Source organism: Coffea eugenioides, unplaced genomic scaffold (genome assembly GCF_003713205.1).
Source record: "Coffea eugenioides isolate CCC68of unplaced genomic scaffold, Ceug_1.0 ScVebR1_3256;HRSCAF=4439, whole genome shotgun sequence".
Lineage (NCBI taxonomy): Eukaryota > Viridiplantae > Streptophyta > Magnoliopsida > Gentianales > Rubiaceae > Coffea > Coffea eugenioides.
The window spans coordinates 22,259-49,382 of NW_020863815.1; the positions used below are offsets into that span (position 1 = coordinate 22,259).

At 37.0% G+C, this 27,124-nt stretch overlaps 1 long non-coding RNA gene across 1 annotated transcript; it reads left to right on the forward strand.

The window, feature by feature from the left end:
• The first annotated feature begins 1,779 nt into the window (after positions 1-1,779).
• LOC113757710 lies at positions 1,780-26,602 on the forward strand. Its single transcript, XR_003466455.1, has 4 exons — positions 1,780-2,084; positions 4,375-4,507; positions 7,371-7,601; positions 26,335-26,602. It is a non-coding gene; the product is annotated as an uncharacterized LOC113757710 (long non-coding RNA).
• The last annotated feature ends 522 nt before the right edge of the window (positions 26,603-27,124 follow it).

The window sequence follows — 27,124 nt, forward strand, 5'->3', positions numbered from 1 at the left end:
TGAAATACCGAAATTCAACTCAGCTGAGAAATGCAATTTAAGAACAAAAGAATCAAACAAAAGTCAGCTTTGGCATCTGTTGGTATTTTGGCTATATCTTGAGGTACATACATTGGATTGAGATGCTTCTTGAACCATTTTCGAAGCTAAGAGACAGATCTACATTTTGTATGAAGACATCAAAGTCCAATTCGGCTGTTTTCCTGGTCAAAATGTCGAAATACAGAAGTAAAAGTCTGCTGCTGAGAGCTGAAAACGCGGAATTGACCAGTCAGTGGTATTTTTATCATATCTCGATCTAGACAGCTCTAAATTGGATGATTCTTGAGGCATTGGACAGCTATTTCAATGGGCTACAACTTCTATGTTTTTCACAAGAGCTAATTTAGCCGTCATCATAGAGAAAATAGCAGTTGAAGTAGCCAGATTCTGGTCAGAAATAGCTGCTGGTACAACCTGTTTTCTCCTTCAACAATTTACAGCTATGGATGAACGTATGACAACCAATTAGCAGCTGTAAAAGGGATGTTTCAAGCCTCATTTCCTGATTGCATTCATCTATATATAGCCATGGACTTGCAGGATTCAAAATAACTGGGGAGAAGGCTAGAGAAACTCACCAGAAATGTAGTTTTCACTAGAGTTTCCTTGGTTCATTAGTATAGTATAGGTAGAGTAGTTTATCCATCTTGTATTTGTAGTTAGATTTGGATGAATATTGGAGGGGCAAAGATGAAGAGGTTGATCTCATGTGACAAGGGTGATATCTCTTCTACTACTTTCTCTCTTGTATTGGATTTCATGTTTAATTATAATACAAGTTGGCTTTGTGTTTTTCGAGTCCTCACAGATAAGGAGCGATGATAATGAGATATGTGTGTTTGTATGTGTTTTGCTCTTTTTGCTTTATTTTTTAAGTTATTTTTTGGCATTTTTAGACGTTTTTGGGGGTTTTTTTTGTGATATTGTATGAGGTGTTATTGTAATTGTGTATTTTAGGTTCATGTTTTTTGACAAGTACAGCTATCCAACCAGATGCTAAGGTTTAAAAGCTATAAGGGGTTAAATGTTAGATTGCCTAACCTACAAGAATTAAATTGGCACTGTTTTTGTTTATATATTTGTTTTGTCACTTTTGTCTAATTAATGCCTTGAAAGTGAATAATTGATGAACACTTTGCCGTTCAAAGGTTAGAATCTAATTGGTTCCATAACTCGGAGAAATTTCATTTGAGAAAAATGTATTATAAGTAGAATGTAATTTGGACAATAGCTATTTGTTATTTTCGATTGTGGGCTTTGGATGTCATGACTCACAAATGACAAAAGATAAGTGTACTTTGGGTTAAAAGGTTGTTCAGATTGCCTTTTTTTTTTGAAAATTTTAAGAAAAATGTACTATAGTGATTTGACATATATGAGAATAAAAAGTGATTAAGAAATTTGTTCACAAAAAAGGTAAATTTTTTTTTTTGAAAAACTAAAATCCAAATAGGTAATAATTTGTATCTCTCAAAAAAAAGTAGTATTTGGTAATTTGATTTGTTTGGAAAAAAAATGTGAATAAAATTGAAGAAATTTTATTTTGGACAAACCACCAACGGAGCCTCTCTCTCTCTCTCTCTCCCTCTCTCTCTCTCTCTTTCTGTATTGTAGGCCACTTAATTAACTCTAGTTGTGAAAAGTTCAAGTTAAAAAAATGAGAGTACAAAAACATGAAAGTTCGAGAGTTGTTCAGGCTCTTTGCCCAGGGAAAAATGAAAAGGATTAGAAACAGAAAAAAAAATCCTATTTTCTTTGAACACAAAACCCAGAGAGGAAAACCTCGACAGAGACCACCACCCAGATCTTCCATTCTTATCGTCCGTATAGCTACCGTTGGCTGCATTGCTGTTTTCTATCTTGCATCTTCTTTCTTTTCCACGGAGGAGTTCTGTTATTCCATCACTGGAACAAGTATACAGAGCAAAAATGCTAAGAGATTCTGAGAAAGTATGTGTATTGGGGCAATAGAATTGACTGTCCTATCCTGGGAAGTACCGTGAGTCTTGTGAAGGCCTTGGCCACCTGGAGTCCAGCCTCAGGTGTGCTCTTGAGGAAGCAATGTATCTTCAGAGGAAAATACTTTTTGTTTGGGGGCTTAAAAAACTAAAATGGAAAATGAAATAATCTTGATTATATGAATGGTTGGACAAGTGGGTTCTTGTTCTTTTGCTGCTTTGTTATGTTAATTCTCGTATGGAGCTTTATTATGCATGATATATCAAATTACAATCTTGTCAGCACAGAGTACAAGAGAGATGCTACAGTGGTAATAGAGGAAGAGTCTTGGTCGTATAGCATGTGTATTACTGGATTTACTGATGATTTTGATTGGGTGTGTTAAAAATTTGAGAGGGGAAAGGAGAGTTAGCTGATCCTTTACTATAAGGAGAACGAGAGGAATATTCTTGATTATCCATGGCTTTGAAATTTTTGTGTTTTTATCTCTTCTGGTGCATTATCCAACTTTTCTCATTGAGGGGTTCCACCAGAAGGATGAAGGTTCATGATAGAAGGTGTTGGTAAAGTACAACATTGGCAGAAGTACAAGTGAATTTTGATATAGCATTGATTAAAGAATTCTGCTTATACATTGTGTCTATTATGGGTCTATTGGTGTTTTTGATTGGATATAGCACGTATCTAATTTTGAAGAAGAGAGAGATCTGCATCTTTTTGCAGTGTTATGTACAACTGAGTCTTTATCTATGATATAGTTTGTCTTAAAATGGTCTGGTTTTTCTAGGTAAGTAAAATGCGTATAATATCAAAATAGAAGAATGTTCATCTCCCTTTGATTTTCCCTTTTCTTTGTCCCCTTTTGTTACTCATTTTGGTTCAGAAAGTTGTAAATTTTACTGATCAGGAAAGATGGTTATATACAACATTGGCAATGCAAAGTACAAGTGTACTGCCATAATCGTATTGTGAGAAAGTTTGCTTAGACATGAGGCATACAATGTGTTCTGTTTGTGACTCTGATTGGATGTAAGATGGGTTTGGAATTAACAAAGAGGAAAGCTGCATCATTTTCTGGTATTAACTAGAAGCGAATTGTTAAATCTGTTTTAGTTTACCTTGAGATAGATTGATTATCTCTTGGTGAGTACTGTTGTTATTACTGATATAAAAGAAAAGTCCATCCTCCATTTTATTCTCCTTTTCCCCCTTTTATGAGCAAATTTGATTGAGATGGTTATATATTTTATCATTTGGAATGAGGGTGATGTCTGAAAATTGAAAATTGGAGATTTAAGTGCCTTCAATTGAATTCTGTGCCTAGGGGAGTAGAATAATATTGCTTTCACCTGAGTATGTAGCGTTGGATTTGATTTCACTGTCAGCCCTGTAATTCTCAAGGATTTTGTTGGGAAAGACGGGAACTTGTAATTGAAGAGGAGAGTTTTAGAGTATTAATTTTGGGTGACACAAGTTCACACTGCATTGCTTGAATGTTGTTTATGATTTAAAGTACTGTTTGAGATTTTGGAAGAATATGAGGTTTGCTGATGAAATTTAACATATAGAGATAAACCAGCACAGGGTGAGCTGTGGTAGCATACAACTTTAGTTACATATAAATGAGAAATTTTGCTGGACTTGATCTACAATTGTGACAAAACAAATGTGTTCTAGTTACCTGCACGTTCTTCAATTTTGACTTCCGAGATTTTAGCTTACTCTGGCAAACTTTTGCATTTCAAGGCCTTCCATTCTTCTTAGTGTTTTGCGCTTAGAGGACCTGTTTTCACATTCAGTTGGAAGTCTTACTTTATGGATGTAACCCTTAAAAGACTTGGAGCAGTTAGCATTATGCTCTGGTGCTACTGGATTACAGGCTTTGTGAATCTTCCACTTTCATGGCCTCATTGATTCTATTTACTCACTCAAGAAATACAAAACCATCTGTTATTGATGATTGGTGGACTTAGCATTCCAAGTTTTTGTTCCTTTTCTAATACCCAATATTTTGCCAAAAAAGGCCGACTCATTCCTGTGTTTTGCTCCTTTTGTACATTTCTGAACCTTTGTAATGCCTTCTAGAATGTGCATCAATCCAATACACTCCGTCCTTCTTGCATTCAGTTATTTGTTTACAAATGATCAATCTCTAGGATTTTGTTACACACTACTGAAGGCTCTTTTAATCTTGTTTTTGGGTTGGTAAAAGATCCAAGTATTGAGCCCTTTAACTTGTTGAATGGTGCTTGGGTTGGTCATTCACTCTCTCCCTCTAAGTTTAGGTTCACCGAGGATTACAGTTTTGTTGCAGAAATTTCTTTGTGAAGCTCAATGGGCTTGGTTTTTTGAATCTTGATAATTTTCTTGTAGGTATTAATCATGGTAAGCATTCAAGTTCATGGAGTGCAAGGATCAGAATAACCGTAGTGCTATTCTCGTCATATTCTTTTCTTCCTTCAATGGCTGGCAAGAAGTTGAAGATTGCAGCAGAAAAGGGTTCACGGTGATATATGCAGTATTTTGTTCCATTTTCTGTTTCCTGTCATTATTATCAGTGACTGGTGAAACATGAATTACTGTGTTGTGGGAATTTCCCTTGTCCTAGCAAGTTAACTTGTTTGCAAATAACCTCTTTTTATCAGCATACTATCTTTTCCGGTTTATGCCCATGCAATTGGTAAAGTTTGTCTTACTACTTTGCTTTTAACTTGCCCACTTATCATTGTAATGTTTTCAAGTGTTTGACAAAGCAGGACCTTACCCACCCTTGTTTATTATGGTACTTAGGGTTAGCAAGGGGATAAAATATAATTAAGTGGAGGCTGTTTTCCAGAGTTTTTAAGTTTTTCTTTTTTTTCCTCCTTTTAACTGTAATATACTTTTCTAATCATTTGTTGAGTTGTTTTGGGGTCTTGTTTCGTGGTCTCAAGTACACCGTGTGAGCTTTAGACCTTGGAATGACAAGATTCTATAGAATGCACTATAGCAGCCTGTGATGTTAAAATCGGACCACTTCTTGTCTCTAACCTGAGAGTTAGGTAGCTTGTAGACAAAGAAGAATAAACTTCTTTTTAAATGTAAGCTTTAGACTGAAGCAATTGAAGTCATTTTGGAAAAATTCCCACCATCGAGTTAGTTAAATAATCAAGAAGCCCTTTTCTGGTCTAATTCTAGCCCTCCTAGTGCTTTAATTGTTTATGACAAGTTTTATGTCACCTGATACTCATTTAAAGTCTACTAACTAATTGGAGTCCCTTAATTGTCTAAGAGCGCTGCATTCATTTGTTCTTGCAAATTGTGTAAGCAAGCTTAACTACAAGCTTACCTTTAGGCTGAAAACTAACTTCATTATTGTCTAAAAGTGGATGTAAAAAATCTTGATCAGTTGACCTTGAAGGTCTTCAAAGAGCCTATTAAGAAGTTAAGAGTTGTTCCAATTTCCAAACTCTGTATCTTAGCCATTCTTGATTTTTGAATTTGATGCATTATAATATATGGTTTATTTGGATAGTGAATTATTTTGCCAAAATTTATTTGCTTGCATCATCAACACATTTTTTATCCACCTTTTACCTCATATACATCACATCAAAAAAGTGCTACAATATTTTTTAAAAATTATCCCAAATAATCTACTATTCAAACACACTAATAGTTTATATCCATTATGCCCTCTAAGTTGTTTTTGGTTGTTTTCGTGAATGTACAATTACAGTGTAGCTATTTTTTTTCCGTGTTTTTGTTGATCTAAGTTGGACATGATAGAAGCATTGTGTATGTTTCTGTTGATCATCTCCTGAAGGCGCTACTTATGGTGTGAGCGTTTTTGACATGGAGAATTGTTGCCATGAATTCTCCCCTTCCCTTCCTCTATTATAGCTAAAAAGGAAAAGGACAGAAACAAAACTAAACAAAACAAATCAAAAAAAGTAGGAAAGAAAAGAAAGTTCTGTCAAATATGGGAACACAATGGTCTGTCATAGGTGTGATGCTTAATAATGCCCTCGCATAAATGTGTTTTGCTTGGTATTCTTTTGAAAATGGGGAAGATAGTCGATAAGCTGTCCTCACGTTTGGTGGCCAAAGTTTATATGCTCATTACATTATTCACATACTGCAAATGTTTCATTTCTTTCTTGAGTTGACTATCAAAGTTTGGTTTGATGAAAAGAGCAGAACCTGGGCTTGTAGTAAACTTGATGTTGAGGGTGCCGTGGAGCTTGTTTGGAAAAACTGGTCATGATATCTTAATGATACGTAGAATTTCTATTCCTATTTGAAGGATTCTGGGTGGTGCTTCTTTAAAAAGTTTGAAATAAGATGTTCCCCTTTTGTTGTAATTTTGGTGATGGGACTTTCAGAAGAGTGATTATTTCTACCATTCACCACTCCCTGGGAGGGTAAACATTAATGTCGTAAAGCTTGACTACTGCAATTAGTTGTAAGGTGCATTGTCGCTTTTCGTAAACAGGTTGTGAACTTTTAATTTTGTTAAAAAAATAATATTTCCTTTTCGTGTTTGACAGTTGAAGTTTCTAGATATGGCCGTAAATGACCACTAGTGTCACGGTAAGCACAGGTTCTCTGTTAATGTTTGGCACCACTCTTAATAGATGCGTCATGTGCTCTTTGTATTGAAAGGAGTCCAGCATACATGTCAGGGGGAGTCTTCGATAAGTAATTTCTTTCTTTTATATGGCTTAAGCTTATAGATGAGGGGGATAATTCACCACATAGAAAGACTGTACAAGAAGGCTTACCTTTACTGCTGCTGCATGCTTTCCGAATGGGCTCCTTTGGTTGGTTGCTTGATTATAATTTTTGGTGCACAGTGTAGGGCTTGAATATTTGACAGGAGATTTGAGAATGAACCTTGGTGTTCAAAGATGACAGTGGGTTTCTTTTTGTTTTAGAGCTATTCTTTTCTACTGGCTGTTTGAGTATGTACCAAACCATTTTTGTCTGAGGTGCTGATCATTGGTTGGTACTGCATTCACGGTTGGAGAGTCAAGAGCGTGCACCAAAAAAGTTTTGGACGTACTTCATTGACGGGACATATGCCTGTTCAAAGTCAATATAGTGTTGGTGACCTTTGGGTTTATATGTATTTAGAAGTTTCATACACATTTTTGGTTCATCTATCGCTCAAAATGGCTTTGGCCTAATTGTGGTCAAATGTCATCCATATGTGGTTTTGAATACCTTCTTTATGGGAGTCAAAAGCTCTAATATGCGATCATTGATGCTTTCGGATGGCTAGCGTTCTATTGCAGTCAACTATAACATTGCTTTGTTTTAAAACTTTTCATTTTTAAGTGATTGACATTTAATATGATTGATGAGGTTTCCCATTGTTATTTGTACAGATTAAGGTGCTTCTTGGTGATTGTGATGCTATCCATCACAGACGAGGTGATAAATTGAAAACACATAAGGATAGGTTCAGCATTGATCGGTCTTTTTTATCCTTATCTTGATAGGGATACCGGTCCAGAATTTATTTCCTGAAGAATTGCAAAACAGGTCCCACTAGGATGAACTTTTTTTATTGCTTCAAATGAGAGGACGCCGGCTTTCTTTGCCCCTCTTGCTTCAAGGTATATTTCCTTCCACTCTGATCCTTCTGAACTATATATGATTGTTGTCTCGGGAGTAACAGTAGATCAAAATTTTGTATATCATTTGCAACCCTGCCCCCCCCTTCTGTCTCTCTTCAAAAAAAAAAGAGAAAGAAAAGGCCTTTTACTTATCAAATATTTAGAAAAATTGCTTGGCCTTGGTAGTTGTATGAGTTCTAATACCGTTGCTTGTGTCAATTTTATTTCTACCCCAGAGTCACTTTTTAGGTGAAAAATTTTCCTCTTGAATTATAATAGTTTGGTTGTACTAAGCCACTCGGGAAAAGTAGCATTACCCTTTTGTGTCTATTCTCATAGTTATCTAATGTACAAATACCCTTCTGTCTGTCTTGCAAGTGACTTAGTAATGTTACTATTATATACAAAATGACGTAAAAGCAACTCCTATGTAGTTGAAATGTACTGAAATTAGCATGCCTGATTGCTTCAAACTGGTTTGTCATACTCTTCGCTATTCTCCTAATTCTATGTGTCGCGCCCCACTTTTTGAAATGAATGAATGTGAATGTGATGTGTGATGTGTGGTGTGAACGTGTGCAAAATGGAAAGTAAAAAGGCCATGGGACTTTGGAAAGCGACGATTTGGCCAAATGAAATTTTAAAAAGGGTTTTTTAAATATGAAGACGGAGTCGCCACTTGGTATAGATTTGGGGTGTACCAAGTCACCCAAAAAGTGTTTTTTAAAGACAAAGTAGTAAAACCCTTTTTAAAACGACTCCTAGTCCACGTAAGCCAAAGAAAAAGGTTCGGGGGTCACGTTTGACAAAGGGGAAGGCAAGGATAGAATCCAAGGCACCCCTTTGACCTAGCCAAGGCTAGTTGCGCGACTTAACCTTACCTTTCCTAATTTTCTACCCAATATATGTTCGCACGTTGGACATGACTATATGAATGCAAAACGGAAAGAAAAATGCAATCCTAGAGTCTACGATGTCTCTTATGAGGCTTGTGGTCCCAAACCACATGAATTGTGGCGGCCAACAAAGGAAAATCCCATAGAGGTCGATTAATGCAAATGAGACTCAAATGTGCAAGTGTGAAAGTGTATGAAAGAAATTAAAAATCCAAGTGTTTGTGTGCAAGTGTATGAAAAGGTGCACGTGTGCAATTGTATGAAAATTCCAAGTGTTCGTGTGCAAGTGTATGAAATATAGTGATAAGTGCATATAGGTGTGATTAAATGCAATTTTGTGAAGTAGAAATCAAAATGAACAATAAGGAAAGGAAAATGTGAATTGAAAAGAATGAGTGAGTGATAAATGAGAATGAATGAACCTAAGGGAATGCATCAGGTCGGGTATGGGAATGACTCCTAACTTGTCGACTTCGATTTTCCCTTTGATTAGAAGGCAAAACTAGCGTGCTAAGGCTATCGAATAGCCACACTCGCTCGTTTCCCTTATCAGAAGGGGACCCTCAAGCAAATGGACCCTACAACTATCATGATATGCAAAAATCCTAAAATGAAGGGAAAGGGGGTTCGAGGAGCATGCCAAGTGATAAAACTAAGAAAAATGCATGATATGTGGTGAACAAGCAAAAGATATGCTAATGAGGGGAAATCCCTAAGGGTCTAGCGTTGGACTAGCCCATTCTATGAATTCCGACTAGCGTTGGACTAGCGGAAACGTACATTCATCCATTCCATTCATTCATGGCTATGAAAGCAAGTAGACATGCCAAAATATTCGTAAACACATAGCACATAGCATTTAGCATGCTCGACTAGATGCAAGAGCCTAATAAAGCAATTAAACATGTAGCAACAAAAACAAGCAACCAGGGGGAAGGGGAAATGGACCAGATGCTCTCCGAGCACTATCTATTACAAGCCAAGAGGTGTACACATACCCCATGAAAGCATAAAGGGGAAGGGGAAATGGACAAGATGCTCTCCGAGCCCTATCTATTACAAGCCAAGAGGTGTACACATACCCCATAAAACTTAAATAAAAGTAAAAAAAGCAAGTAAATGCATGCAAGGAGGTAAGGAAAGCGGAGTAGACATGCATATTCACATAACACGTAGGAGCACGTAAGGTCAAATGTAGTGCAAATGAGGGATAGAGTGTACCTCCCTTGAATTGACGCCCCAATGAAGTGAAATTATTCAATTACCCTCCAAAATAATAAAAAGGTCAAGGCACCACTTTATTTGATCAAATAATCACATGAAACAACCATAAACACAAAAAATGGAAATTAAGCATGAAACGAAAATTAAATATGGAATAGACCATGCATGTACGGGCAAAACCCGGTCTAGAGTAAAAGATCCCAAGAATCTAAAAATGGAGTGCCAAATCGAATGGCCTAAGGTGGAATCCACCATAATCAAATGCAAAAATCACGAAAAGAATGGAAAATTATTTATTAAATTCAAATAACAAGATTAGCTAAGCAAAATTAAATCAAACGAAATCAAGATTATAACATCCACTTAAGGATCCAAAAACAAGCGTTACTCAATCATTCAAGTCCAATTGACACATTTTTTGAGAATTTCGAGAACCCATAAGTAAGAAAAAGTTCAAATAATCACAAAGAAACACATAGACGTCAAAGCATTAAAATAACTTAACTAGCCTATGTTTTGAAAAATTAGAACCTAATTGGAAGGGAAAAGAAATATGAGGGGTCAAGGCATCTCAAATTTAACCATTAATTACATGAATTTGGCCCATCGAAAGCATTTAAACAATTGCACAACTAGTGATTCATAAAATTAGGATTAAATTGAAAAAGAAAAGAAAGATTGAGGGATCACTTTGATAGATTTTTCAATGGTTTGGGCCATAGTGAAACAAAGGGGACTTGGGGGGTCAAAGTGCAATTTTGAAGAGCTATTCCATGCATGCATACGTTAGAAAATTTCTGCAATGAAGACTCAGCAATATAATTTCTGTGCTCGCTACCCATTCGGCCAAGTTCACATTCAGACAGACAAACCAAACACGAAATGCAAGGAATTGAAACAAAGGTAGGGGGAAATCCAAACAGGCTTTTGAACTTGAAACAGCAAAGGTGATTCGGACAACATGCTAATCTTTGAAGAACTAGAGTTTCTGCAACTTAAAAAAAAACAAGGGCTGCTCCCTTTTATTTCCACAAGCTTCGACAATGCCCAGCAAAAATTACATTCATCTCATCATACAAACAAAACATCAAACCAGAAATTATTGACTCAAATCAAAATCAGGAAATTTTGTTTGCAAGGTTAAAATAGCAAATCAGATTTTGATTGACAAACAAAAGAAGGGAAGGCAACCACAGCAAAATTTTCCTTTCGGTAACCACAGATCAAACAAAACGGCTGGCCTCTAATGCTAAGCTCCCAAACACTCTCACAACATCTCTGCAGAATTACGGGCAAGCTAAACATTTCTCGAACAACATGAAAAAACCCCAGCAGCCCAAAAGTGCAGGCCTGCTGCCTTTTACTTAACATTTTCCAGTTTTCTTCAATGTAAAATGCAGCAGCAATTGATGCGCAAAAACTAGGGAGCAGAGAAGGAACAACTAATGCAAGCTCATGGCTAAGCTGAGAAATGCAGCAAGGGAGCTACAAATGCAAACTCATGGCTAAATGAAAAATGCAGCAAAGGAACAAATAAGGGAAACTTCATGTGTCACGGCTGGAAAATTCTAGGACAGAAAGTTCGGCAGTTTTGACTTACTTATTCTCAGCAAACATTCGACCATAGCTCAAACGTTTTAAGGATGCAAATGTACAAACTCAACACCTAAACTCCCCCTTCCTTCCCTTCTACATAAGATTAAGCATGCAGCTTAAGCGCGAAAATTCATTGGACAACCATAAGAATGCCACAGAAATTTCGGCCACTTGCTCATATGTTTTCCAATAAAGAATCAAACGTTTCTTTCAAACCTTATTGAACCCAAATACACACAGCTTTGATTAAATACTTTCAAATCCAGGCTTGCAACTTTACACTAAGCAAATGACTACACAAACAAGCCAATCAAGAACAACAAAAATTAAACGGAAAGCCATGCCAAAAATCTAAGCATATGTGCGCAAGACTGGTTCAATAGTTAATTTCAGCAAACATTTGGTTCTAATTTAAGGTTTTCAAACCTTCCCAAACACGCACGTATATTGCATCTTCAACTCCAACCAAATACATAACTTACGTGCATTAAACCAAAGGGGAAAGTCAGCCATTTCAGAAAGCTTAGCTACCCAGAAATTATCAACCAAAATGAAAATCTGTTTGCCGTTCAACTGTGAATCAAACTTCAGATTCAAAGCACTTCAGAAATAACTCACATTCATGCTAAAAATTGACCCAAACAAACCAGAAAACGAAGCCAATGAACCAGAGTTTTAAATGAGGACAGGTAAGTTCACGGCCAAACTTCATACAAAATTAGTTAACGGCCAACCTTAGATTGCCGCAAGACTTTTCATTCATTTTTTTTATCTTCAACCCAAATCACAAATCTTTACCATTATTGAACCACATCCCAACAATCAACATCATGAATTTTTAGGCTTCTAACAAGAAAACAATATGCAACACTTCCACATGTAAAAATCTATTCCAGAAATTCCAACTCTTCGGCCCCTTTAGCGTTAGAACAAAATGAAGAACTAGCCCAAGACAAAACAGGCATGATTGATAACTACCCAAACAAAACTGATTCTCACGACAAACAAACTCCAAAAATCTTCAAACCCAACCTCCAACCACAAACCCAGAATGTCAATATAAACTCATCATATCAAAACAATGTCCAAACCTGCAACTCTCTACCGTGAAACTTGCGGACCAAAACTGAAAATTTATGAAGTCTAATGGAAAAGGAAAAACATACAAACTACTGAGCTTGTTGGGAGATATGAAGCCAGAAAAGGATTACCTTTGTAGCCTATGAAGTTGAGATGTAGGAATCCAAATTTTGGGAGCTCAGAGTCTTTTGTCGTTCGCTGGAAAAAATGCAGGCTGGAAGGTCGAATTTTTTGCTGCTCTTCACCTCCTTGCCCGTCGATTTCTCTCTTCAGGTTTTCCGAAACCTCTCTATCCCCCTCGACTCTCCCCTCTTGCTTTCTTCGGATCTTCTAAACCCTCTTTCTCTTTCAGTTTTTCTCTCGCTGTCCCCACTCTCAATCTCTCAGCTCTCAGTTTTTCTTTTAGCCGTTCTTACTCTCCCCCCTTCTGGTTTTTCCTTATGCCGTTAAAACCTCTCTCTTTTTCCCGTAACTCTCTCCTCCTTTTGCTGTTTCCTCTATTCTACCGTCACCTCCGTCTTTCCTCCTCACTCTATTTCAGCCGCCCACCTCTAATCCTTCTGTCCTGATTTTTCTTTTGCCGTTTCTCCTATATTCCCAAACTCCCCCTGTGCGGCTGTAGCTTTCTTTTGCTATTTATATGGCACCTCCCTCACCCTAAACCTTCAGTCCTTCTTCTGCAATTTGCAGCCAAGGAGCTCCCCAAAGTCCATTTGCAAGCTGCGGCAAAAACGCAGCCTTCATGCTGCGCGTTTCTTCTTTTTTTTTTTTTTTTTTTTTTTTTTAACTTTAAACTTAATAAATACAGAAATGATAAAATATAAATAATAATAATAATAACAAATTGCCAAAACCATGTAATAATAATAAGAATGAAAACAAATAAAAAAAACAAACTAAATAAATAAATAAAAACAACAAAAATGTCCATTTTTCCAAATTTTCTTCATTTTTCCTTTTTTCTCTTCTTTTTTCAAAATAACTTAATAAAAATAACTAAAGTGCCCAAAGATTGAATTTAAAGAAATAAACATATTTTTGTGAACAAATTTTCCTTTTTTCCTTTTTCTCTTTTTTTCATTTTTTATGATTTTTCATTTTCATTTTTCTTTCAAGAAAGCATTGAATAAAAACAAAATGACTAAAATGATTTTTCTTTTCTTTCTAAAAACTCTATAAACTTAAAAACTAAAAAAACTAAAAACTAAAAACTAAAAACTAAAATCAACCTAAAATGACAAAATAAAAATGAATAGACAAACTAAAAGAGCAAAAATGAATAAAACTAAAATAAAATAACAACTAGAAATGCAAAACACACAACAATGAACTAAATGCAAGCGTTCTAAAATAAAAATCATGAAGTAGATGCAACATACAAATTATTCAAAATTTGGTGTCTACAGTTTGCCCCTCTTTGTCTGAGTTTTGAAAAAACTTGAGTCAAAGAAGTGGACACCAAATACTTACCTGTGTTATTGGGCTGCAAAAAATTCCGACGAACAGGAATTCTAATACGGGACTGACCCGAACATGAAAAATAAAACGGGACTGACCCGAACAGAAATTTAAACAGGACTGACCCGAACAGAATTTAAACGGGACTGACCCGAACAGGAATTTAAACGGGACTGACCCGAACAGAAATTTAAACGGGACTGACCCGAACGGGACTGAACAGAATTTAAACGGGACTGACCCGAACAGAATTTAAACGGACTGACCCGAACAGAAATTTAAACGGGACTGACCCGAACAGAATTTAAACGGGACTGACCCGAACAGAAATTTAAACGGGACTGACCCGAACAGAAATTTAAACGGGACTGACCCGAACAGAATTTAAACGGGACTGACCCGAACAGAAATTTAAACGGGACTGACCCGAACAAGAATTTAAACGGGACTGACCCGAACAGAATTTAAACGGGACTGACCCGAACAGAATTTAAAACGGGACTGACCCCCGAACAGGAATTAAGCGGGACTGACCCGAACAAGAATTTAAACGGGACTGACCCGAACATGAAATTAAACAGGACTGACCCGAACAGGAATTTAAACGGGACTGACCCGAACAGAATTTAAGCGGGACTGACCCGAACAGGCTTTGAATCGCGGGACTGACCCGAAAATACTGTTGATTGTGGGACTGACCCGAAAACGATTTTGATCATGGGACTGACCCGAAAATGCTTTTGATCGTGGGACTGACCCGAAAATGCTCTTGATCGTGGACTAGACCCGAAGAGCTTTGATCATGGGACTGACCGAAAAATGCTTTTGATCGTGGGACTGACCCGAATAAGCTTTTAATCGTGGGACTGACCCGAAAATGCTGTTGATCGTGGGACTGACCCGAAAACGCTTTTGATCATGGGACTGACCCGAAAATGCTTTTGATCGTGGGACTGACCCGAAAATGCTTTGACTGACCCGAATGAGCTTTTGATCATGGGACCCGAAAATGCTCTTGATCGTGGGACTGACCCGAATGAGCTTTTGATCATGGACTGACCCGAAAATGCTTTTGATCGTGGGACTGACCCGAATGCTTTTGATCATGGGACTGACCCGAATGCTTTTGATCGTGGGACTGACCCGAATGCTTTTGATCGTGGGACTGACCCGAATGCTTTTGATCGTGGGACTGACCCGAAAATGCTTTTGCTCGTGGGACTGACCCAAAAAATGCTTTTGATCCTGGGACTGACCCGAAAATGATTTAAAATTGGGATAGACCCACGGGATCTTTGGAATGTTGGCGGCACAAAATCCAGGCCCAACGTGATTTTTAGAATGGTCAGTGGGATAAGACCCAATCCTGCCATCCAATTGGTGAAGAAATTGAATTTGATTCGTCAAAATACAAAAAATTAAATTTGATTTTCCAAGAAACAATATTTTGAACTTGTTTTTTTTGATTTTTTTTGAATTTTTCTGATTTTTCGAGAGAATCTTTTTCACAAATAATTTGTCCCAGTGTAGGGCCCTTCTCCCTTCTTTCTCCTCTTTCTTCGGCATCGGCCTTCTACATCGCCAGATGCTTTTCGTCGACTTCAACTGTGAATACCTGCACAGGGCTTACGTGCACTCAAATGAGCGTGACTGATTTGAAAAATGCATTATTTTGATTCTTGGACGAAATCCTCAATTGGACTACAAAAATATTTGCCCCTGTGTGGGCTTATTTTGCAAAATTTTGCAAATAAAAATTTTGCCCCAGTTTGGGCCCATTTGATTGCAAAAATTGGTTTAGATGATTTCCCATTTACTTGAACAAAGAAAAACCGCACTTTCTAAAATTTAGAAAAGAGTGCACATACAACAATGTGAAGAAACTTTAATCGTCAAGTTTGAACTCATGCAGAAATTTCATGATGAATTCCTCAAAATAATGCCAAATTACAAGATATTTCTTCCTTACCTTAGCATCGAAGCTTTGGGTAATGGGCGTTATTTCTGACTTGGAAATGGGAGGCCAAGATTTGTCTTATTTTGTGCTCATTCGATATCACGTCTTCATGAAAGCAAAACAGTTTGTCACCCTTATTTTCCAAGGAAACTTAGTCAACATACAAGCTTGATAGGCTTGCAATAAAATGGGTAGAAACGATAGCTAAACCTGTGAAAACTGGTTATACTCCCATGATCACAAACGATTGATGGCTTACGAGCATAATCGCCACTTTGGATTGTCATGAAGGAATAAGTCAACGATGGACTTTATCAGCTTGTAATTTGGCTTGAAAACGATAGCTAAAGAAAGAAATAATTTTCAAGGACATTGCACCGAAGATCGCGTTTTTCTCAAAATTACCCTCAATTTGGACTCCAAGATCTTGGACTTTGTTTGACTTTTTATCATCACCCAACAGCATCAAATCTTTTTGCATCTTTCTTTTGCATTCGCTCTCTTTTCCTTTTCCAAAAATGCCCTCGCGGGGTTTCACATGAAGAGCAGCGTCAACCTCACACCCAATCAATTCAGAAATACAGCTAAAACTTCCGGCATCAGAAATTTGCTTGACAGGGCCATTGCAAAGAACAGAAGTCAGGACTTTCGGCTTTGTAATGGGGTCAGGTGGGGTGCTTAGAAAAGTTAAGGCTTGAAAACGGATTTCAAAACTGGTTTGAAGAATCTGAGATCGCATTGTTGCGCCAACCCTATTTTAGGGTAAAATCAGAATTTGCCTCAGTTTTTGCTCAATTGAGGCTTTTTCTCTTTCATTTTTCTTTTTCCTTTTGACTTTTCGGCCTTTTTGCCATTCTTTGAAATTTCACAAAATTTGCCCCAGTTTACTTTTGAACTGAGGTTCTCTTTTCTTCTTTTGCCTTTTGATTTTGTGGTTTTTCACTTTTTCGCTTCTTGAAATTTTCTTTTTCAACCCAACTCGCCCCCAGCGTGGGGTTTGCGATTCTCAGGGGGTGCCAAATGAAGTATTTTATTCTGAAGGCTCAAAAGGGATAACTAGGGATAGAATGTTTGATTGGAAAAGAAGATGGCCTGACTTGTATTCCGTTCCTTACAATAACTCTGAAAGGAAATTTTCATTAATGGGAAATTTTTGGCATGTATCTGAATTAACTGATTGGGGAAGACCCTTGTTCATCCATATTTGTGAAACATAGGTGATTCACATGGACAACAACCCTTCCTTTTCTTTTTCAAACTTGGAACCCAAGTGGAATCAAATTTCCCCAATTTGCAATTCCCTCCTTATTCTAGCATTTTTGCTTTTTCCCTTTTTTCCTTTGTCTTTTTTTTGTTTTTTTTTTTCAATTTCCCTCCCCAATGTGGGGTACGACCATGAGTGCATTAGAAAAGAACCACCAATTTTAGCTCAAATAAGGATGCAAGGGATGATCAGTGTTTAGGTTGTAGAAACGATGGCCAAAGCATCATTCTTACACCTCATGACAACCAAAGTAACGAAACGGTTATTGAAAATCCATTCCCCTATTTGATATTTGAAAATTTTCCAATATAGGGTAGTGATCATTAGGGCTCTTATCTGAAACGAAATTATTCTTTTCATAGGCTCAAATGGGAGAGCAAGTGATAAAAATCTGTATAGGTAGAGAAAAGAATGCTCGAAGTATCACTCCAAATTTTCCAAACGAATAAGGATGATGCACATTTCTGCTTTCACTTAGATGTGATTGAATCGATTAAACACAATGGATATTTTCAAGCAAAGATGGCCCCAATTTGCGATTTATCAATCAATGTGACTGATTTTATTTTGGGGTTCAGTGAAGGAAAAAAGATATCTCATTGGGCCTTCTGAATGACCTCTTTTAATTCTGAACACTCTTATTGTGAATTTTCAGGTCGGAGGTTGAAAAAATCCCAATTTAGTCTTATTTCTTAAAATTCATCATGAAATCTCCAATGAATAAGAATAAAGAATGAAATGTACATAAATATACACAAAACAATGATTGTCCAAACAGTTTATTGCTGAAAAAGTTTGAAACAAATTTTCTCATTCAATTACGATACAAGTGAGAAGGGAGAAACTTGTAAAGAGCTCCACATATACACTTTTGTCTCCTTTTCAAATATACAAAATTTCCCTTTGGAAAACAATTACAACATCTCTCAGAGGGTTTTCATCGTAGGATCCGCCCAAGAATCAAATAACACTTGTAATCTTCAAACTTTATTGGATTAAAATTATCATCAGATATAGAAGAACATTTTCGTCTTATTGAAATATTTTTATGAATGCAGGGGAGGGGGGAAACAAAAGAAAAATACCCCGAGTTAGTAGGCAAAACTGCAAAATCGGTATGCATGTCCTATGGGAGAACCCTTTTATGCCAAGGGTAGGCCTAGCATGAAAATGCAATCCTCCAGAGCAGGCACTATACAATACCTGATGGATCCAATCAGCTCATGGAGTGAAAAATAATTTTGAAAGAATTTGGTCAATTGGGGTGACGAGAGATTTGTCAAAATGAGGTCAACGTCCGAATAGATTGATCACCTTTGATTTGCAAAAGGCACGGGTTTGACCTTGACGAACCTCCCATCGAAAAGATTGGAATTCGTTTTAACAAATTTTCTCAGTGAATTACGGGTCAAAACCCTAATTGATCAAATGATTGGATGCAATGGACGATTTTTCAAAATTGACTAGATCTCCCAATTTGGAATTTGACAATGAAATCCTAATAGGGCAAATGGGTTGAATGAAATTGACAATTTATTTAAAATCGACCGAATTACCCTAAAAGGGAAACAGGTCAAATGAATTGAATGAAATTTATCCAAAATTAATCAGATTTCCCTAAAAAGGGTAAATTGATCAAACAGATTGAACGAAACTTGATTTATTCAAAATCGGCTCGGTTGCCCTAAAAATGGGTAAATTGGGCAAATGAATGAAAGAGAATTAGGGATTTATTCAAAAATCAGCCGAATGACCCTAAAAAGGGTAAATTGGTCAAAAGACCCTAAAAAGGGTAATTTGGTCAATTAAATTGATAATTTATTCAAAAGCGACCGAATGACCCTAAAAATGGTAAATTGGTCAAAAGACCCTAAAAAGGGTAATTTGGTCAATTGAATTGATAATTTATTCAAAATTGACCGGATGACCCTAAAAAGGGTAAATTAGTCAAATGACCCTAAAAATGGTAAATTGGTCAAAGGAATCGATTATGAATTGACAAAATGGATTGATCGAATCGGCCGGCCATTGGTGGTTTCAGAAAATCAGTCTATGAGCCTTCTAAAATCACAATTTGGCCTCAATTTATTTATCATCTCAATAGGAGGAATCATTTGTGAATTTCTTCAAATTAATGTCCTTCACGCAAGGGATTTTTACCAATTTTTGATAAAATGGCCAAAAAGTGATTATTAGATGCTCATATTTCAAAGATCACTTTATGAAAATAATCGGATCCTACCTTACCTTGTGCACTACCCCTTTGGATGGTACAAAATGTAAACGTGTCAGTCTCTTTGGATTAAATATCCGAGACACAAGGTGGTTTATTCCTGACACGGGATCCCCTAAATGGCATTCCCTTTCTAGGGTTTATACGTGATGCCAGTTTATTAAAGCAATGTAAATAATGCAACGGGGGGAAAGGGTCTAAACATGAAATGTATTTACTGAAAGGTAAGTGCAAAGACTGAAATTTAGACATGTGAGCTATCTAGTGGGTGAGTCACTAAAAGAGTGCCAAAGAGGCCCCTTATTGCTAAGGCACATGAATGCAATCCAAGAAAACAAAAGAATGGTTAGTGCAATTGATAGTACACATAACACATTGGGAGCAATTAAGAAAAGAAATACGATAAAAACCAATAAAAGGGGTGGAACCCCTTCCCTCGTGCCTAATTGTGCTTAAAAAAAGGGTGAGGCTGACTCTACCCTAGGCAAATGCTAACATGGATGCATGAGGTTTGGTTCATTAATGCCTAGACTCGATAAAGCTTCGGCTCCCAAGCCTTCAGACCTAAAGGCGAAGGGTCATCACTCCCAGGGCCTTTGATCGGTGGCTCGAGTGATCCCTTAGGTAGCGCTATGGGCGCAGAGCACACCAGCCGCCTACCCAAGGCAATCGATCCTAATCCTACAAGGCGGTGTGGGAAACGCCCACGAAAAACAAAATAAAATGGGATAAAAGCAAGTAAACGTGCACGTATGAAGTGTTCCCCTATTTTGAGGGAAGGGGTGAGAACCACACGAGGCTCTAAAGGTGACACACCCCCCCAAATGCAATGCAAGCGCGAGATAAATAAGTAAACATACATCCAATCAACCAATCACACGTACGTGAGTGAGGGAATAGTTGGATACGCGCACGAGGCAAAAGGCCCTAAAAATGGAAAGTGCAACCCTAATATCCAAATGCAATGCATAAAAAAGGGTAGAAAAAGGAAAAGAATGGCCAAGTCAAATGCTTGGACCCACTTAGGAAGTCCCCAGTGGAGTCGCCAACTGTCGCGCCCCACTTTTCGAATGAATGAATGTGAATGTGATGTGTGATGTGTGGTGTGAACGTGTGCAAAATGGAAAGTAAAAAGGCCATGGGACTTTGGAAAGCGACGATTTGGCCAAATGAAATTTTAAAAAGGGTTTTTTAAATATGAAGACGGAGTCGCCACTTGGTATAGATTTGGGGTGTACCAAGTCACCCAAAAAGTGTTTTTTAAAGACAAAGTAGTAAAACCCTTTTTAAAACGACTCCTAGTCCACGTAAGCCAAAGAAAAAGGTTCGGGGGTCACGTTTGACAAAGGGGAAGGCAAGGATAGAATCCAAGGCACCCCTTTGACCTAGCCAAGGCTAGTTGCGCGACTTAACCTTACCTTTCCTAATTTTCTACCCAATATATGTTCGCACGTTGGACATGACTATATGAATGCAAAACGGAAAGAAAAATGCAATCCTAGAGTCTACGATGTCTCTTATGAGGCTTGTGGTCCCAAACCACATGAATTGTGGCGGCCAACAAAGGAAAACCCCATAGAGGTCGATTAATGCAAATGAGACTCAAATGTGCAAGTGTGAAAGTGTATGAAAGAAATTAAAAATCCAAGTGTTTGTGTGCAAGTGTATGAAAAGGTGCACGTGTGCAATTGTATGAAAATTCCAAGTGTTCGTGTGCAAGTGTATGAAATATAGTGATAAGTGCATATAGGTGTAATTAAATGCAATTTTGTGAAGTAGAAATCAAAATGAACAATAAGGAAAGGAAAATGTGAATTGAAAAGAATGAGTGAGTGATAAATGAGAATGAATGAACCTAAGGGAATGCATCAGGTCGGGTATGGGAATGACTCCTAACTTGTCGACTTCGATTTTCCCTTTGATTAGAAGGCAAAACTAGCGTGCTAAGGCTATCGAGTAGCCACACTCGCTCGTTTCCCTTATCAGAAGGGGACCCTCAAGCAAATGGACCCTACAACTATCATGATATGCAAAAATCCTAAAATGAAGGGAAAGGGGGTTCGAGGAGCATGCCAAGTGATAAAACTAAGAAAAATGCATGATATGTGGTGAACAAGCAAAAGATATGCTAATGAGGGGAAATCCCTAAGGGTCTAGCGTTGGACTAGCCCATTCTATGAATTCCGACTAGCGTTGGACTAGCGGAAACGTACATTCATCCATTCCATTCATTCATGGCTATGAAAGCAAGTAGACATGCCAAAATATTCGTAAACACATAGCACATAGCATTTAGCATGCTCGACTAGATGCAAGAGCCTAATAAAGCAATTAAACATGTAGCAACAAAAACAAGCAACCAGGGGGAAGGGGAAATGGACCAGATGCTCTCCGAGCACTATCTATTACAAGCCAAGAGGTGTACACATACCCCATGAAAGCATAAAGGGGAAGGGGAAATGGACAAGATGCTCTCCGAGCCCTATCTATTACAAGCCAAGAGGTGTACACATACCCCATAAAACTTAAATAAAAGTAAAAAAAGCAAGTAAATGCATGCAAGGAGGTAAGGAAAGCGGAGTAGACATGCATATTCACATAACACGTAGGAGCACGTAAGGTCAAATGTAGTGCAAATGAGGGATAGAGTGTACCTCCCTTGAATTGACGCCCCAATGAAGTGAAATTATTCAATTACCCTCCAAAATAATAAAAAGGTCAAGGCACCACTTTATTTGATCAAATAATCACATGAAACAACCATAAACACAAAAAATGGAAATTAAGCATGAAACGAAAATTAAATATGGAATAGACCATGCATGTACGGGCAAAACCCGGTCTAGAGTAAAAGGTCCCAAGAATCTAAAAATGGAGTGCCAAATCGAATGGCCTAAGGTGGAATCCACCATAATCAAATGCAAAAATCACGAAAAGAATGGAAAATTATTTATTAAATTCAAATAACAAGATTAGCTAAGCAAAATTAAATCAAACGAAATCAAGATTATAACATCCACTTAAGGATCCAAAAACAAGCGTTACTCAATCATTCAAGTCCAATTGACACATTTTTTGAGAATTTCGAGAACCCATAAGTAAGAAAAAGTTCAAATAATCACAAAGAAACACATAGACGTCAAAGCATTTAAATAACTTAACTAGCCTATGTTTTGAAAAATTAGAACCTAATTGGAAGGGAAAAGAAATATGAGGGGTCAAGGCATCTCAAATTTAACCATTAATTACATGAATTTGGCCCATCGAAAGCATTTAAACAATTGCACAACTAGTGATTCATAAAATTAGGATTAAATTGAAAAAGAAAAGAAAGATTGAGGGATCACTTTGATAGATTTTTCAATGGTTTGGGCCATAGTGAAACAAAGGGGACTTGGGGGGTCAAAGTGCAATTTTGAAGAGCTATTCCATGCATGCATACGTTAGAAAATTTCTGCAATGAAGACTCAGCAATATAATTTCTGTGCTCGCTACCCATTCGGCCAAGTTCACATTCAGACAGACAAACCAAACACGAAATGCAAGGAATTGAAACAAAGGTAGGGGGAAATCCAAACAGGCTTTTGAACTTGAAACAGCAAAGGTGATTCGGACAACATGCTAATCTTTGAAGAACTAGAGTTTCTGCAACTTAAAAAAAAACAAGGGCTGCTCCCTTTTATTTCCACAAGCTTCGACAATGCCCAGCAAAAATTACATTCATCTCATCATACAAACAAAACATCAAACCAGAAATTATTGACTCAAATCAAAATCAGGAAATTTTGTTTGCAAGGTTAAAATAGCAAATCAGATTTTGATTGACAAACAAAAGAAGGGAAGGCAACCACAGCAAAATTTTCCTTTCGGTAACCACAGATCAAACAAAACGGCTGGCCTCTAATGCTAAGCTCCCAAACACTCTCACAACATCTCTGCAGAATTACGGGCAAGCTAAACATTTCTCGAACAACATGAAAAAACCCCAGCAGCCCAAAAGTGCAGGCCTGCTGCCTTTTACTTAACATTTTCCAGTTTTCTTCAATGTAAAATGCAGCAGCAATTGATGCGCAAAAACTAGGGAGCAGAGAAGGAACAACTAATGCAAGCTCATGGCTAAGCTGAGAAATGCAGCAAGGGAGCTACAAATGCAAACTCATGGCTAAATGAAAAATGCAGCAAAAGAACAAATAAGGGAAACTTCATGTGTCACGGCTGGAAAATTCTAGGACAGAAAGTTCGGCAGTTTTGACTTACTTATTCTCAGCAAACATTCGACCATAGCTCAAACGTTTTAAGGATGCAAATGTACAAACTCAACACCTAAACTCCCCCTTCCTTCCCTTCTACATAAGATTAAGCATGCAGCTTAAGCGCGAAAATTCATTGGACAACCATAAGAATGCCACAGAAATTTCGGCCACTTGCTCATATGTTTTCCAATAAAGAATCAAACGTTTCTTTCAAACCTTATTGAACCCAAATACACACAGCTTTGATTAAATACTTTCAAATCCAGGCTTGCAACTTTACACTAAGCAAATGACTACACAAACAAGCCAATCAAGAACAACAAAAATTAAACGGAAAGCCATGCCAAAAATCTAAGCATAGGTGCGCAAGACTGGTTCAATAGTTAATTTCAGCAAACATTTGGTTCTAATTTAAGGTTTTCAAACCTTCCCAAACACGCACGTATATTGCATCTTCAACTCCAACCAAATACATAACTTACGTGCATTAAACCAAAGGGGAAAGTCAGCCATTTCAGAAAGCTTAGCTACCCAGAAATTATCAACCAAAATGAAAATCTGTTTGCCGTTCAACTGTGAATCAAACTTCAGATTCAAAGCACTTCAGAAATAACTCACATTCATGCTAAAAATTGACCCAAACAAACCAGAAAACAAAGCCAATGAACCAGAGTTTTAAATGAGGACAGGTAAGTTCACGGCCAACCTTCATACAAAATTAGTTAACGGCCAACCTTAGATTGCCGCAAGACTTTTCATTCATTTTTTTATCTTCAACCCAAATCACAAATCTTTACCATTATTGAACCACATCCCAACAATCAACATCATGAATTTTTAGGCTTCTAACAAGAAAACAATATGCAACACTTCCACATGTAAAAATCTATTCCAGAAATTCCAACTCTTCGGCCCCTTTAGCGTTAGAACAAAATGAAGAACTAGCCCAAGACAAAACAGGCATGATTGATAACTACCCAAACAAAACTGATTCTCACGACAAACAAACTCCAAAAATCTTCAAACCCAACCTCCAACCACAAACCCAGAATGTCAATATAAACTCATCATATCAAAACAATGTCCAAACCTGCAACTCTCTACCGTGAAACTTGCGGACCAAAACTGAAAATTTATGAAGTCTAATGGAAAAGGAAAAACATACAAACTACTGAGCTTGTTGGGAGATATGAAGCCAGAAAAGGATTACCTTTGTAGCCTATGAAGTTGAGATGTAGGAATCCAAATTTTGGGAGCTCAGAGTCTTTTGTCGTTCGCTGGAAAAAATGCAGGCTGGAAGGTCGAATTTTTTGCTGCTCTTCACCTCCTTGCCCGTCGATTTCTCTCTTCAGGTTTTCCGAAACCTCTCTATCCCCCTCGACTCTCCCCTCTTGCTTTCTTCGGATCTTCTAAACCCTCTTTCTCTTTCAGTTTTTCTCTCGCTGTCCCCACTCTCAATCTCTCAGCTCTCAGTTTTTCTTTTAGCCGTTCTTACTCTCCCCCCTTCTGGTTTTTCCTTATGCCGTTAAAACCTCTCTCTTTTTCCCGTAACTCTCTCCTCCTTTTGCTGTTTCCTCTATTCTACCGTCACCTCCGTCTTTCCTCCTCACTCTATTTCAGCCGCCCACCTCTAATCCTTCTGTCCTGATTTTTCTTTTGCCGTTTCTCCTATATTCCCAAACTCCCCCTGTGCGGCTGTAGCTTTCTTTTGCTATTTATATGGCACCTCCCTCACCCTAAACCTTCAGTCCTTCTTCTGCAATTTGCAGCCAAGGAGCTCCCCAAAGTCCATTTGCAAGCTGCGGCAAAAACGCAGCCTTCATGCTGCGCGTTTCTTCTTTTTTTTTTTATTTTTATTTTTTTTTTTAACTTTAAACTTAATAAATACAGAAATGATAAAATATAAATAATAATAATAATAACAAATTGCCAAAACCATGTAATAATAATAAGAATGAAAACAAATAAAAAAAACAAACTAAATAAATAAATAAAAACAACAAAAATGTCCATTTTTCCAAATTTTCTTCATTTTCCTTTTTTCTCTTCTTTTTTCAAAATAACTTAATAAAAATAACTAAAGTGCAAAAAGGTTGCATTTAAAGAAATAAATATATTTTTGTGAACAAATTTCCTTTTTCCCTTTTTTTCATTTTCATTTTCATTTTTCTTTCAAGAAAGCATTGAATAAAAACAAAATGACTAAAATGATTTTTCTTTTCTTTCTAAAAACTCTATAAACTTAAAAACTAAAAAAACTAAAAACTAAAAACTAAAAACTAAAATCAACCTAAAATGACAAAATAAAAATGAATAGACAAACTAAAAGAGCAAAATGAATAAAACTAAAATAAAATAACAACTAGAAATGCAAAACACACAACAATGAACTAAATGCAAGCGTTCTAAAATAAAAATCATGAAGTAGATGCCACATACAAATTATTCAAAATTTGGTGTCTACACTATGTCTGAATTAGCAACTACAAATTGCATGCTTTTCCAATATTTTTATTGTCTGCCTATCAGGACCATCTATAGAGTTGTATGTAGTGGTAAGATTCAGGTGTGGTCCAAGATTAGTGTAGAGTGAGAAAGATGTGGATGATAAAAGTAGTAGTTGGGATGCATACTACTCTGCTGGTGCTTTTAAATTTTCAATGAGAGGTGGCTGGAAGAAGAAGAGATGTTTTATTGTTGTGGTTGTCCTAATGATTGCTTCTAATGTTGCTTAAACTTTTCTTTTGGGGTGTGTCTGTGTGCATGTGGAAGATGGAAAGAATACCGAGATGTGGCAGATACCTGTTTATATCGTGTTGTCATGTTGTGGACCAACTGGAGGGAATGGTGCATCTCCTGTTGAATTCGTGATTCTTGCTGCTCTTTGCACAAATTATGGGTTACTCCTATGAAATTCTTCCATTGCAGGTGAGCTCAGTGTTGTATATTGTGGGTTGACATTTTCTTTTAAACTACATGTAACTTTCTAAATGTAGCATGAGTGAGCTTTAGCTTTTGACATCTCCGAAGAACGTTTTTGAGTGGGTTATCATATACCTTCATATTCATATAAGGAATCATGCTCATATGGTCGTTGCAAATGCTTGTAGGGTTTCTTCTTCTTCTTCTTGGAAGGAAAATGCAGTGTCGGATTAAATGGTTTAAACAATTCCAGAAATCAAACTATTGGAAGTTAGTATAAAAGTCTTAAAATTTGACTGAACTGCATTGCAAGCATACTTATGGAGCTCTGAAATTCAAACCTCTACTCCACTCTCTCACCCAAGATTCTTAAGCTTGCGTTTGCCAGAGAGAATGATAATTGTGATATTTTCACCAGAACTATGTATAGTAGAGTGATAGTAACTTAAAGACAAATTCAAAGGGTGAAAAAGAAATCTAAGCAGAAATATATAATTGAATGATATTTTCACAAGAACTATATATAATAAAGTAATAGCAACTAATTAAAAGACAAATTCAAAGGACAAAAAAGAATTAGGATATCTATACTTTTAAATCCACTTAGAATAGCTTCATTATTTATATCTAAAGGTCATGA